General features: G+C 38.8%; 1 non-coding gene across 1 annotated transcript; it reads right to left on the bottom strand.

The window, feature by feature from the left end:
* Positions 1-12,282: 12,282 nt before the first annotated feature.
* On the bottom strand, positions 12,283-12,355 carry TRNAK-CUU (transfer RNA lysine (anticodon CUU)). Its single transcript has one exon. It is a non-coding gene; the product is annotated as a tRNA-Lys (tRNA).
* Positions 12,356-14,717: the final 2,362 nt, after the last annotated feature.

The raw sequence follows: 14,717 nt of genomic DNA on the forward strand, positions 1-14,717 counted from the left end.
GAGATAAAGTGTGATACAGAAGAGTAAATATGGAAACAAGTGAAATTTTTCCTTCCTTTGATAATGAAGTGACGAGGTGAAGTAGGAGGACAAAGAGGAATTCTCCAATTCGTTACCACCTAAAAGTCTCTGTGGAATTTCTTCCTCAGAAATTCTGCATTTCTGCGTGGATAAAGATTTAGTATTCTACAGCACATGGATGGACCCTTCATTTGTTCTTGGGCCTGAGATCTGCGCTCTGATTCTCTGTCCACTATGGAAACTACAGACAGTCTTTCCAAGCTTCTGGAAAAAAATCTTTCCAAAGACTTTTATGTGATCCTTAAAAATCTGACAGTACTTTGCCTTTAATGCGGATTCATGACTAAGCAGCATGATTTGGGATAGTTTTTAAGGATACATAGATTTTAATCCCTGAGCTCAATACTCAAAGAAATTGAGCATAAAGAGTTTCCTTCCTAAACAATACGATGTTTAAAATATGTGAATGAAAACTGTTTACACTTAGCCGTGATGACCTCTATGTTCTTTGCTTTACAACACTTACCTAAAAAAAAATGCATATTATATTCACCTGTATATTCTATTAAGAAGATACTCAAGTGTTTACAATGAGAATTCCTGTTTAACAAACTGCCTCTGTTTTGTTTATATGGCTGCAATGAGCATGTGGAAGGGAATAGAAAAAGGAGTGTTGGAGAGGAAGATATAGTTCTGATACTAGTTGATAGGAGGTTTTGTTTGTAAGCATTAGAAATTAAAGAGCACACACACACAAAAGAAAAGTATGGCTTGCCTGTTCAGAAGACAGTTCAGCTGGCAAGAGAAGAGAAAACCAATTGTCATATGGACATTTTAATCAACTAAACTAAATTATTTGCTGCTGTGACCTCCCTAAATAAAATTTAATCAAAGAAAGACAAAAAGAATTCCTAGCAGAAGATAATCAGCAAAGATATTAATTTAATAATCAGAGAGTAGAATAAGACAGATTGATTTATTCACTATACATATGCAGGTTAGGCCTCTGATCTCACATTGTCTTTTAAAAACAGTTCTGTCCTCATGCCCCTGTAAAGAATAATATTTTGAAAGGTATATTGTATCCAAGGTGATTTTTTTTCTCTCTCTCACTCTGTCTATATGTATATGTATGTATAGACAAACAAACCATTGTATTTACTTTTTTAAGTTTTTCAAATATCATACTACAGTTAGAAGTAGTAAATGTATTGATCTGACATTGTACACTTCAGTACAGTCTGAATATCACAAAGGAAGATAAATTTCTTTTGGCAATTATACTCAGCTCTAAACAAAGGTTTTTTCACAATTAACTAAGAAAAAAAAAAGAGGGAAATTTTATAAAACTTTACAAAAAAGGACCTTTCTAAGCAGTTTATTAGAAATTAAACATTGTCTGAAGTTTTTATGTCAGAATCTGTCCCAGTTTGTCTTCTGACATCTCTGTGCTCTGACCACTCTGCAATGTTGGTCCAGGCTTTGGTTTCTGCAATCATTCTACCAGATGCAGGCATTTGCATCCCCCGGAACCTTGTGCCACAAACCTCCATCCCGGAGACCTATCCTCCAGTGTTGCTTATATGCATTCTCTGAGAGTCATATTCAACTGGAAAATAAATTAGAAAATTAATTTATTAACTTTAATTTATTTGTGGTCAGATCAAAAAAAAAAAAAAAAAAAAAAAAAAGAAGAAAGGATACTGTCCTCTACAATGATGCAAAGACAAAATTTCATCAATCCAAAGTTGCAAATGTGTAAAACCCTGATAATTCATTACCAAACATCAGAGCTCCTTAAACTTCCTGATATCTATTTTCTTGTGGGTTTTGGTGGGTTTTTTTCCTTAATTATTCCCTAACCTTTTCCATGTACCTACTCCATTTACTTTTTCACAGTAACAAGACCACAAAAGACTTGCAGAAGTAATCAGGTCATTGTGTGATGTCATAGAGATTTTTCATAATTCCCCCAAAAAAACATATTTTTTTTTTAACCCAGGACAATGAGTTCAGGCACAAAGAGAAAGCAACCTGGGAAACGATATGAGGTTGGGGTGAGGGTTCAACAGGATTGCCTCTTCTGGTGACACTGACAGTTTATCCTGGCTCAGTGTGGCTGCTAAGTGATAGTGCGAACATTACCAAAATCAACAAGCTACACTGCAGTCGGATTAATTTGTCTGATTTTTGTCTGTTCAGTGTAACACCTACTCTGTGTAGTGCATGCACATACACACCAAGACCGGGACGATGCCTGAGCCACAGTTCACCAGTGATCAATAACTGGTGATTAAAAAAAAACACACAAAGAATGTGTTCCTCTTAAACCAATTTCACTACTTTTGTAATACCATGCAAACATACCACACTAATCAGAAATGTCTCTTTTTCTAGTTCATTCTTCTTTATTGCCTGTGACAGGGAGTTACTTACCTCTTTGAGAAGAGGCTACTTTAAATACGTCAGCACCCCTTTTACTGAGTTCTAAATTGTTTTTATATAGTGTCCATTGTTCTGCAGGGTCTCTTGAAAGGTTATCAGAATGAATAATTTTTGACTATTGTCTTAACTGAGGCTAATCAGAAGCTGATGATGTTATTTCATACTTTAATGTTTTAATTCTTCAGAGTAGTAACACAAAAACCTTTCAACTGGTTTGGTGAACACAGAATCTAATTTCTCATTTAGAAAAAGTTATCAAAGTATCAAAGTGACAGAGAGACAAACTGTATGTAGTCAGGGATGAGGAGAGACTTTGGCTTGAGCAGTAGGAACCTGAGGTTTGCTGCTTTGTATAACATAGCTTAAAAAAATATCTGTCACTTCAGAACAAACATGCATAACAGGAAGTACACCATGTAGCTTTGATCAAATTCAATATTATTGAAAATTCCCACCTTCTACTTTGAAGGAGTGTTAGAGGCTGTTTCACGTTGAAGAAGTAAGAACATTTTATGGGAAATATACTTGAAATGCAGTTCCAGAGCTTTGCCTGAGACATTATGTTGTGCAAAATACCAGAAATTGCAATCCAAAAATCTGTTCAATGGATGACTCAGGTGTATCTTATTTTATTTCAATTTATAGACAATTATTAGTAATATTACTTTTATTATGCCTTTGCATTCTGTTAATTCTATTAGCAGGTATAACTGATATATATTAATTATCCTGGGGTTAAAGTTTAAAGAAAAAGAAATCTTTAGAATTTGTACCCCAAAAATCACAGGGGAAAAAATACCATCCAATAATGCAAAAAAGAAACAAAAAGACTTAAATATATATTAAATAAAATAATATAAGGTATAAATATCAATATATAACAGTGCAATAAGAGAGTTGAAGAGTTTAGCTGTTTCAGATTATGAAAACCAGAAGTGAGAGTTCTAAGGGCCACAGGTTGGGGTTTTTTTTCATTTTTTCACTTGAAACAGAAGTCTGAGATAGCCTTATAGTTAGTGGTTTCCTTTCAAGCTAAATACCATATGTGAAACTTTTGCTACATGTAATTATGACTGTCTTTGAAACCTAATATACAGAAACAGCACTTGTAAAAGTGCTGTTGGGAAACCCACCTCTTATCCATGCAGGGTATATTTGAATTTTACTTCCACTGATTTACTCTTATTTCTTTTTTAAAAGACCTGTGCCCCCTCATTAGACTACAAGTAACAATTCATTGTCTCAATTAAAAATTAGCCTTTATTAGATCCTAGTAGGAATTTGATAATCATCTGTGTTTACTTTAACTTTTTAGAAATATCTAACATATTTTGAGACAAAATATAATAAGAATGAAAATTTTGTTTCAGCAAAGGAAAGTGATAAAATTACTCTCACACTCTGCATGAATAATTTAACTGCTGTACTATTAAAAACAAAAGACAGTTGTTGCTTTCTGCTTGTGATTGCTTATTATAAAGTACACTCAGGCTTGCAAAGAAAGAGACAGTCTTATGAAGGAATTAAATGATAGAATGGCACTATGCCAGCGATGCTCATCCCCAGTTTCCCTTACTTATCATATGACTTCCTGCGCAAGATCTTCAGTTTTTGTGTATCCACTAATCCTCTGACACATAATTACTACCGACATGCAGAACACATTGAGTTCTCCAATGAATTTAAGTGTTTTGATGTCTCAAACTTTTATAAACTGTCTAAGGAAGCTAACAACTGGAACGAAGTAGAAGTGCAAATGGTACTTTTTGTGCCACCTTTCTGTAACAACAGAGGATGCGAGTTCTTGCTGTTATATCCTGCTTTGTTTGACGTTATATTTTCTGCTGAATATCTGGGATTCTTTCAGCTATCTAGTGTTTGAGGAGGGGGTGATATTTTTTTTCCTTTTTATTTCTAGACATAGATTTTCGTTCGTCATGTAGTACAGAATATAGCACATCTTCTCTCATCAACAAACTCAAAGGGGATTCTACTTTGCTGCATGCTTCTCCTCTGTGTATTCATTCACTGATAGAATAAACCCATTCTAAAGCAATCTCCTCTCCAGTGTTTTCTGTATTTGCATACAGTATCGTTCCTCCTGTACAATTGTCTTTGTGGAAAAAAATATTTAATTTGGAACTGTATTCTATTGACTATAATTATCAGTCTCCAAAAATGAATATATGTATGTTTTCATATTGCATATTAAAGATCTTCATCTTCCTGTCACTGATTTTTTTTTGTTATGATAAATATGAGGCCTAAGGTCTTCACTGGATGACATCTTAATGACATCTTGAGGAATCTCTTGAATCTATATTCTGGTTAATACTGTCATAAAAATACTGTATTGTAGAAGCACTTCTATGAGGATTTGAACTCACTGCAACCTGTCCGTAGTTTCTCTTATCCCATATAGACTTAATCAATTAATGGTTTTCAAGTAGAAATACCTTAGGACAATTGGATGACTAAAGCAAGAAGATTCCTACTAGGAATAGGGTCTAAGAATAGAAAAATCTCCAAACAGAACTGAGTTAAGAGGTACTCTGTTGCCTTGGAGCACTCACATCTTCAGTTCTATAGTAATATACTATATTTAAATTGCCTGAAATTTTGGCATTAGTCCTGTGATTGAACACCCAGCTATGAGATCTACAATTCAGAGAACTTGTCTGGACCTATCAAACTCAGCTTGGGGCCTGTGCAAACTTCAGAGTGAGGCCAATTGAGTGTGGCCTCCAAGGCAGTAGCTTTAGCATGCTCATGAGCAAACATTTCTGCCAAGGTGAAACAATGGCAAGTGCCTCTTGCAATTCAAAGCTGCTTACAAGAGTCATCTAAGGTCCTCTGTGATAGTTCACTAATCTTCCATTTACTGGCATCATGGTTTATGCTGTGGTTGAATCAAAAGTAGGAAATCTAATTACTAGAGGCTTTGGCAACCTTCTCTGAAAGTCAACACAAAATGGCAGCAGCTAGAGAAAGCTCCAAGCTGAATTAACTATTAGCAACTCCTATGAATAGGATAGAGAAATGGAAAAACTTTGTTCCAATATCTATTAAGACTGATTTTTTTTTTATCTTACACTTGTAACAATCAATGTTTAAGAGTAATACAAGGAAATCAGATTAATGCTAATACTGCTAAACCTTTCTGTGGCCTTTTTCAGTTTTCATTCCAAACTGATTCAAGTTTTAGACACATAACTTCTAGGGAAGAATGTCAACTTCATGTAGGCATCTACATCTCAGAGTTTCAAAGGCTGTATATCGTTGGTTACTAATCCAATAAAAGAGCATCCATACTAGTTTGGGCACAAGGTCAGTTCAACCAGTTTCCTGATTCCATCATGGCTAGTTGTAGAACACGAGTACAGGAAAAGGGCAAGTATAAAACAGCTGTTATGAACACACAGTTAGGTGCTAACTATTCCTTTCATGTCCTAAGGAGCTTCACCTCTTAGCTCACTTTCGTAAATGGTATTTCAGACGACAGGCTCAGCAGCACCTTTGTATGTCTGACATTAATTGTTTTTGCAGATCTGGTCTTTCCATTTTTTTCAGTGCCATTTAAATCCTTTCATATAACTTTTGCTGAAGTTATATGTGTACACATAAATACGTGTCCATTCACAGTAATTTATGTGAAAGGGGAAAAGTGGAATTTTTTATTTCAGGTTTTGAAAAATGTTAGAAAAGGTAGACTGACATATAGCACATATATTCAGAGATGTCTGTTAATATATACATATCCACTCACATGATTTTGTGTACACAAATACCAGAGTATTCTGTTTTCGTTATTTCCCAGTGAAGAAAGCATTCAGAAAAATGAATGTTTAGCCATCATGTATGAAATGAAGTTGTTTTCAACAAAGCAAAAATTAGGCTTAAATTTTAATTATATATGGGCATGAATGAGTACTTTGTGAAACAAATCATACAGTGATTTTTGTTAGCTGAAAAATGACTCCCATTTAAGATAAAAGCTATATTATAGGGGAAAAGTCATGATTGAAATTAAAATCCTAATAATGTTAAATTACAAAGTAAATGCTTATAGTAGCATTAAAATAACTTAGATAATGAGAATAAATTTACCAAAGATAATGTACAACTATAGATCAAAAGCTAGATTAAGGAAATGCTTTTTGTAATAAAATACTAATACTGAGAAACCTTTCATGTAAGTTTATTTTTAAAAGACATTTTAATGCATGTTACTCTCCTTAAATAAAGGTTTGTATATACACATAGCACTGGTGTTTCTAAGTAATCATCTAACATTCTTATTCCTAAATCACAATAATAGTAAAATGAATAACATCATTGATATTTCAGAAGCATGCAAGATACAACAGAGATAAAGTAGGAGGCAAAAATATTGGATAGAGAAGGTAGTAGAACATTACATTTTATGCTTTGCTCTAGAAGGACACGTTAGGAATGTCATTATGTAACATTGTTACATGGCATAATTGAAATAAATATTTGCAGAATGTCTTATTTTGACATGGTAGCAGCAGCAGCATTCTAAAAAGGCAGCAGATATTTCCATAGTATTCTATTTTATTATTCATTATACAAACATATATACATAGGCATATATATTTTTATATATATATATGCAGACTCTTGCAGTTTCGTTCAATATAATACAAGAAACTTGAACCAGATTCAGAATATTAACTCAGAGTATGTTTAGATTCTTTGACTAGTCACAACAGTTTTTAACCATGTAGCTGTTTTTCATGCAGGTGTAAATATTTTTTATGTAGTACCCTTAATTACCATTTTTCCTTCACACAGAAAAATTCTGGAATACATCATATTAATCTAATATATTGTAATAGTATACATATTATATATTGGAATATATATACATATATATTGGAATCTATATATTGGAAAAGTATAATCCCAGCTCCATAGGGATTTTGCTATGACTTTTTTTAATGAGTATGTGTGTAAACGTAAATACTATTTAAGTACTTAAGTGTGAGTAATGTTCATTAATCATAATCTGTACTGTATTAATTGATATATAAGTATACCCAACATCTCAAAATTTATCCTATATTATTGAATAATATGTACTTATGGTTATATATTAACTATATTTATAAATATATTTATTTCAATAATGGGATGACCTACACACCACCAGGCTTCCTCGCGTCAGATGGGATTCACCTTTCTCAAAGGGGGAAGAGGGTCTTTTCTCAGAAGCTAGCGGGGCTCATTGACAGAGCTTTAAACTAGACTTGAAGCGGGAGGGGGATAATATCAGGCTTGCCTGTGACAAGCTGTGGAATGACACACCAAGGTCAGAGGGATGGAGTGCTAGTGAGGGCCCTCAGCGTGTTGCTCTGAGACACGCTGGCTGCACTGGAGCACACTTGAAGTCTTACAGAGATGAGCCAGCAGCTCCTGAGGTAATAGGAGACAACAGGGAAACACCAGTGAAATACCTCAAAGGAATTAAGGTGTGTTCCTCCAAGATGATGACATGGCAGACAACACAGTTGAAGTGCATCTACACCAATGCACGCGGCATGGGCAACAAACAGGAGGAGCTGGAAGCCACCGTGCTACTAGAAATCTATGACCTAGTTGCCATTACTGAAACTTGGTGGGATGAATCCCATAACTGGACTACAGCTATCAATGGCTGCAGGCTGTTCAGAAGGGACAGGTGAGGAAGGAGTGGTGGAGGTGTTGCCCTCTACATCAAGAAATTGATAGAGTGTGAAGAGCTGTCTCTGAAGAATAGCCATGAGCAGTTTGAAAGCTTATGGGTAAGAATTGGAGACCAAGGTAGCAAAGGGAACCTTGTGGTTGGTGTCTACTACAGGTTGCCCAATCAAGGTGAGCCTATTGACAAAGCCTTCTTACTCCAGCTACAGGAGGCATGTGCTCGCAGGCTCTCGTCCTGCTGGGGAACTTCAACCACCCCAACATCTGCTGGAAAAGTACCACGGCGAGATGCAGGCCGTACAGGAGATTCCTAGAGTGCATTGAGGATAACTTCTTAAGCCAGGAAATAGACAGCCCTACCAGAGGGGATGCAATACTGGACCTGATGGTCACCAAAGCAAGTGAGCTAATTGGTGACGTCAAGATTGGAGGCAGCCTGCGTTGCAGTGATCATGCACTGGTGGAGTTCGCAGTCCTGAGGGATATGGGTCAGGCAAAGAGTAAAGTCAGGACCCTGAATTTTAGGAAAACAAACTTTCAGTTGTTAAAGGAGTTAGTCAATAGGACCCTCTGGGAAACTGCCTTCAGGGACAATGGAGCAGAACAGAACTGGCAGATCTTTAAGGGTGCTTTCTGTAGAACACAAGTGCTCTCAGTTCCCAGGTGTAAGAAATCTGAGAAGGAAGGCAAGAGACCAGCATGGATGAGCGGAGACCTGCTGGTCAAACTAAAGGGTGAGAAGGAAATTCACACGCAGTGGAAGGAGGGACAGGTATCCTGGGAAGAGTATAAGGATGCTGCCCGGTTGTGTAGGGTTGGAGCCAGGCAGGCGGAGGTGCAGATGGAGCTGAACTTGGCAAGGGACACAAAGAATAATAATGGCTTCTATAGATAAGTCAGCCAGAAAATGAAGGTCAAAGAAAGTGCACCCCCTGAGGAACATGACTGGTAAACTAGTAACAACGGGTGAGGAAAAGGCTGAAGCACTCAACAACATTTTTCCCTCAGTCTTCACTGGCAACCTCTCTTCCCAGACCTCTTGAGTGGATGGAGCCCAAGGCAGGGACTGGGGGAGCAAAGTCCCTCCCACTGTAAGAGAAGATCAGGTTCATGACCACGTGCAGAACCTGAATATACATAAGTCCGTGGGACCTGACGAGATGAATCCCAGAGTCCTGAGGGAATTGGTTGATGTACTTGCCAAGCCACTCTTCATGATATTTGAAAAGTCATGACAGTCAGGTGAAGTCCCTGGTGACTGGAAAAAGGGAAATATAGCACTCATTTTGTAAAAAGGTAGAAAGGAGGACCCTGGGAACTACCTACCTGTCAGCCTCACTTCTGTACCTGGGAAGTTCATAGAACAGATCCTCCTAGAAGCTGTGCTAAGGCACATGGAGGACAGGGAAGTGATTTGAGACAGCCAGCATGGCTTCACCAAGGGCAAGTCCTGCCTGACCAACCCAGTGGCCTTCTATGATGGGGTGACTATATCAGTGGACAAGGGAAGAGCTATGGATGTCATCTATCCCAGCTTCTGTAAGGCCTTTGACAAGGTACCCCACAACATCCGTCTCTCTAAGTTGGAGAGGTGTGGATTTGATGGGTTGACTGTTCGGTGGATGAGGAATTGATTGGATGATCGCATCCAGAGGGCAGTAGTCAATGGCTCAATGTTCAGATGAAGATCGATGACAAGTGGTGTCCCTTGGGGGTCTGTATTGGGACAGGTACTAGTTATCTTCGTCAATGACATAGACAGTGGGATTGCATGCACCCTCAGCAAGTTTGCAGATGACACCAAGCTGAGTGGTGCGGTTGACACGTCTTAGGGATGGAATGCCATCCAGAGGGACCTGGACAAGCTTGAGGAGTGGGCCCATGTGAACCTCATGAGTTTCAACAAGATCAAGTGCAAGGTCCTGCACCTGGGTTGGGGCAATCCCCAGTATCAATACAGGCTGGGGGATGAAGGGATTGAGAGTAGCCCTTTGGAGAAGGACTTGGGGTTACTGGTGGATGAAAAGGTGGACATGAGCTGGCAATGCACACTTGCAGCCCAGAAAGCCAACTGTATCTTAGGCTGCATCAAAAGAAACATGGCCAGCAGGATGAGAGAGGTGATTCTGCCCTTCTACCCTTCTCTTGTGAGGCCCTACCTGGCGTCCTGCGTCCAGCTCTGGAGTCCTCAACACAGGAAAGACATGGAGCTGTTGGACAAAGTCCAGAGGAGGGCCACAAAAGTGATCAGAGGGATGGAACACCTCTCCTATGAAGAAAGGCCAAGAGAGTTGGGGTTGTTCAGCACGGAGAAGAGAAGGCTCTGAGAAGACCTTATTTCAGCCTTTCAGTACTTAAAGGGGGCCTATAAGAAAGATATGGACAAACTTTTTAGCAAGGCCTGTTGCGATAGGACAAGAGGTAAAGGTCTTAAATTAAAAGAGAGTAATTTCAGACTAATTATAGGGACGATTTTTTTTATGATGAGAGTGGTGAAACACTGGAATGGGTTGCCCAGAGAGGTGCTAGGTGCCCCATCCCTGCAAACATTCAGTGTCAGGTTGTATAGGGCTCTGAGCAACCTGATCTAGTTGAAGATGCCCCTGCTCATTGCAGGGGAGACAGACTAGATGACCTTTAAAGGTCCCTTCCAACCCAAACTATTCTATGATTCTCTGAAAAATATTCATGGACAAGCATACCTACTTGTGTATGTCAGATGATGTATATTAGTTAACACTTTATTCGTGAAAACACAGCAGTATACAATCAGTGATGAACATAACACAAATATTTTCATTAGGAAAAGAAAATGAGTATCAGCATTTTGTGACTAACCAGCCTTTGACAGGAAATATAATTTTTGGCACTTTGTAAATAATAAAGAAATGAAGTTTAGTTATAGTATTACTAGTGAATTTTCTTTGCCAGAAAGGTTTACTTCTAATAAACAGATCTGTAACACATAAGTGTACTGTTTGCTTAAAAATCGTGTTTTTTTCCTATAAAGATGTAACATCTATAAATTACTAAACTAAAACACAGAGCTTAAACATTAAAACTGCATTTACTCTAAAATAATATAAAACTAACTCATGAGAAAACTGAAGTTTTCAGTGCAAATTTACTATATATTCACATTAACACAAGAGAAATCAAGCATCAAAATAATGTTATCTCCAGAAACTGTTTGTTTGTTTTTAAAACCTAATATGAAACAAGAAGAAACTTTTAGGAACGACATCGTGTTTTATAATTTCTCATGTAATATACATTGATAGAAACATTTGCATCAAGTCCTCTAACATTCTGAATGAAGAAAGATAGGTGTCCTGGTTTGGCCTAAACCAGGCCGATTTTCCTTTCAGTGATTTTTACTTTCAGCTAAGTCTCCTTTAAGTAACTGCATTTTCTGAAACTAACTGCATGTTTTTGCAGACAGTGTCTGCTTCCAGGACTGATAACGCTCGAAGTTTGTAGTTATCACTGAGGCACCGGTAGGGATGTTGTGCAGAAAGGCTCTTGCTGTACTTATTCTTGAGAGAAACCAAGGTCACTGCTGAATTCCTCATTGCTTACGAGTGAAGAGCCGAAGGGGGGTCGCAGCTGCAGTGGGGAGCAGACAGGGCAGGTGACCCAAAATTGACCAACGAGGGTATTCCATCCCATACACATCATTCTCGGTATAAAGTGGGAGGATCACGAGGGTCTCGCTCTCTTTCTGCTATGGCCGGTGTCCAGGGAAGACTCCGTCTGTTTTCCTGCTGCCCCCGATCCCGATCCGTGCGTTCCTGAATCCAGCTCTCGACCATCGCTAGGCCCAGGCTGGGCCTTCCCGGAGCCTGCCCTGCAGTGCCGGTGGTGACGTGGCTGACTTCAGGGGAGCTCAATCTTGGTTTTGTATATATATTTGTATATATTTGATTATTTTTATTATTATACTTTTTTTTTTTCATTATTATAGTTTATTAAAACTGTTTTAATTTTCCAACCCAGAAGTCTCTCTCCCTTTTCCCTTTCCCTTTCCCTCTGGGGGGAGGGGGGGGGATAACAGAGGGCATCTGCCACAGGTTTAATCGCCAGCCCAGCTTTAAACCGTGACAGATTTATTGGCACCCAACGTGGGGCTCGAACCCACGACCCTGAGATTAAGAGTCTCATGCTCTACCGACTGAGCTAGCCGGTTTAGGCCAAACCAGGACAATAGGTAATGTTTTAAAATTACAGATATTATAAAAGGAAAAGACCTAACCCTGCTGTTTATGTTACAATTTTGGCAATTGCATTCTTCTCTAAAAAGTTCCATTCTTTGAATACTTTATGAGCATAAAACATTTTTAAAGGTGAACATACTCTTTATACCTTCAGATTTAACTTAAGGGAATGTTGCTTATTTTTTCAATTTGTTATTACTCATATCATATGAACACAGATGTTCTCAGTATAATTGTTGTAATTGAGGCAGACATAAATCCTTTAAAAGATCTTAATTCTATTTTTCTACAAACTCTGGAAAATTTGTCTATTTTACATAAGTATGACTGAGTTGTATGAACTTGTTTTAAACCAATAAAAGATGAAAAAACTTTTATACTTCACTTTTAAGCTGCAAGAAACCAGTCTCTACTGTTCTGTCAGTAAAACTATCTGGTTTCTCAGATTCTTGCTGCAATCTCTTCTCTACCAAAATTAAAGCAAAATCTTCTAGCATAGTCTTCCTTCTGCTATTCAGTGAATCTTTTAATTTGAAACCAGAAGAGTTGAAAAGACAGCCAGAATAGAAAGTATGATATTTTAGACTCCTTGCTGTAAAATTTAGTGATACTGGAGTTAAGTCCCCTCACTCTGGGGATGAAAAAACAGGTTTAGGTTATTTCCATTGCCCAAATAGAGTTAGCGTCATGTTATCCTCACAGAAGATACCACAATCACGTAATAGGCTATTTGAAAGAAAGACTTAGAAGGAACACTATTAAGCCACCCTGTTAAAGACTTACCAGAGACAAAAAAGGTAGGATGCATCTGCTTTGATGCAGCTATTTATAGTACAGATGCCTGCAGCTGAGCTAGTCATGCTAAGCTGTATTTATAGTCAATAGAGATAAGAACTTCTCTGGGTCATTATTAACCTCATCCCAAAGAACTGTGTGATAAAAAAAGTCTTTTTGTCTCTATTGACTGTACAGAGAGCTTAGGGTACCAGTTTCTTTCCAGACGTGTGTTACATGTGCCTGTATTTTGTCAGACGAAACCCATGAAAATAGTTAAGTACTCTTGTGTCCAGGTATACCAAAGAGAGTGAGCATGGTTCTTATCTAGCAGTTCATCATTATCAGATGTGAATGACGTAGACTTCAGATCCTATGTCACTCAATATAAAATAGATCTGTGGTTCCCAAATCTGTTTGTAAATGTAGTCTTTGATGCATGGACCTACATATTCATGTTGCAGAAATCACAGAATCACAGAATCACAGAATGTTAGGGATTGGAAGGGACCTCGAAAGATCATCTAGTCCAATCCCCCTGCCGGAGCAGGATTGCCTAGACCATATCACACAGGAACGCGTCCAGGCGGGTTTTGAATGTCTCCAGAGAAGGAGACTCCACAACCTCTCTGGGCAGCCTGTTCCAGTGTTCAGTTACCCTCACCGTAAAGAAGTATTTCCTCATATTTAAGTGGAACCTCCTGTGTTCCAGCTTGCACCCATTGCCCCTTGTCCTGTCAAGGGATGTCACTGAGAAGGACCTGGCTCCATCCTTATGACACTTGCCCTTTCCATATTTATAAACATTAATGAGGTCACCCCTCAGTCTCCTCTTCTCTAAGCTAAAGAGACCCAGCTCCCTCAGCCTCTCCTCATAAGGGAGATGTTCCACTCCCTTAATCATCTTCGTGGCTCTGTGCTGGACTCTGTCTAGCAGTTCCCTGTCCTTCTTGAACTGAGGGGCCCAGAACTGGACACAATATTCCAGATGCGGCCTCACCAGGGCAGAGTAGAGGGGGAGGAGAACCTCTCTTGACCTGCTAACCACACCCCTTCTAATACACCTCAGCATGCCATTGGCCTTCTTGGCCACAAGGGCACATTGCTGGCTCATGGTCATCCTGCTGTCCACTAGGACCCCCAGGTCCCTTTCCCCTACGCTGCTCTCCAACAGGTCTATCCCCAACTCATACATGGGGTTGTTCTTGCCCAGATGCAGGACTCTACACTTGCCCTTGTTATATTTCATTAAGTTTCTCCCCACCCAACTCTCCAGCCTGTCCAGGTCTCTCTGAATTGCTGCGCAGCCTTCCGGCATCTCAGCCACTCCTCCCAGTTTTGTGTCATCAGCGAACTTGTTCACAGTGCAGTCTATTCCCTCATCCAAGTCATTAATGAATATATTGAATAGTACTGGTCCCAGTACCGACCCTTGAGGGACTCCGCTAGACACAGGCCTCCAACTTGACTTTGTCCCATTGACCACCACTCTCTGGCTTCTTTCCTTCAGCCAGTTCACAATCCACCTCACTACCCGATCATCCAGACCACACTTCCCCA

This window comes from Nyctibius grandis, chromosome 2 (assembly GCF_013368605.1).
Source record: "Nyctibius grandis isolate bNycGra1 chromosome 2, bNycGra1.pri, whole genome shotgun sequence".
Lineage (NCBI taxonomy): Eukaryota > Metazoa > Chordata > Aves > Nyctibiiformes > Nyctibiidae > Nyctibius > Nyctibius grandis.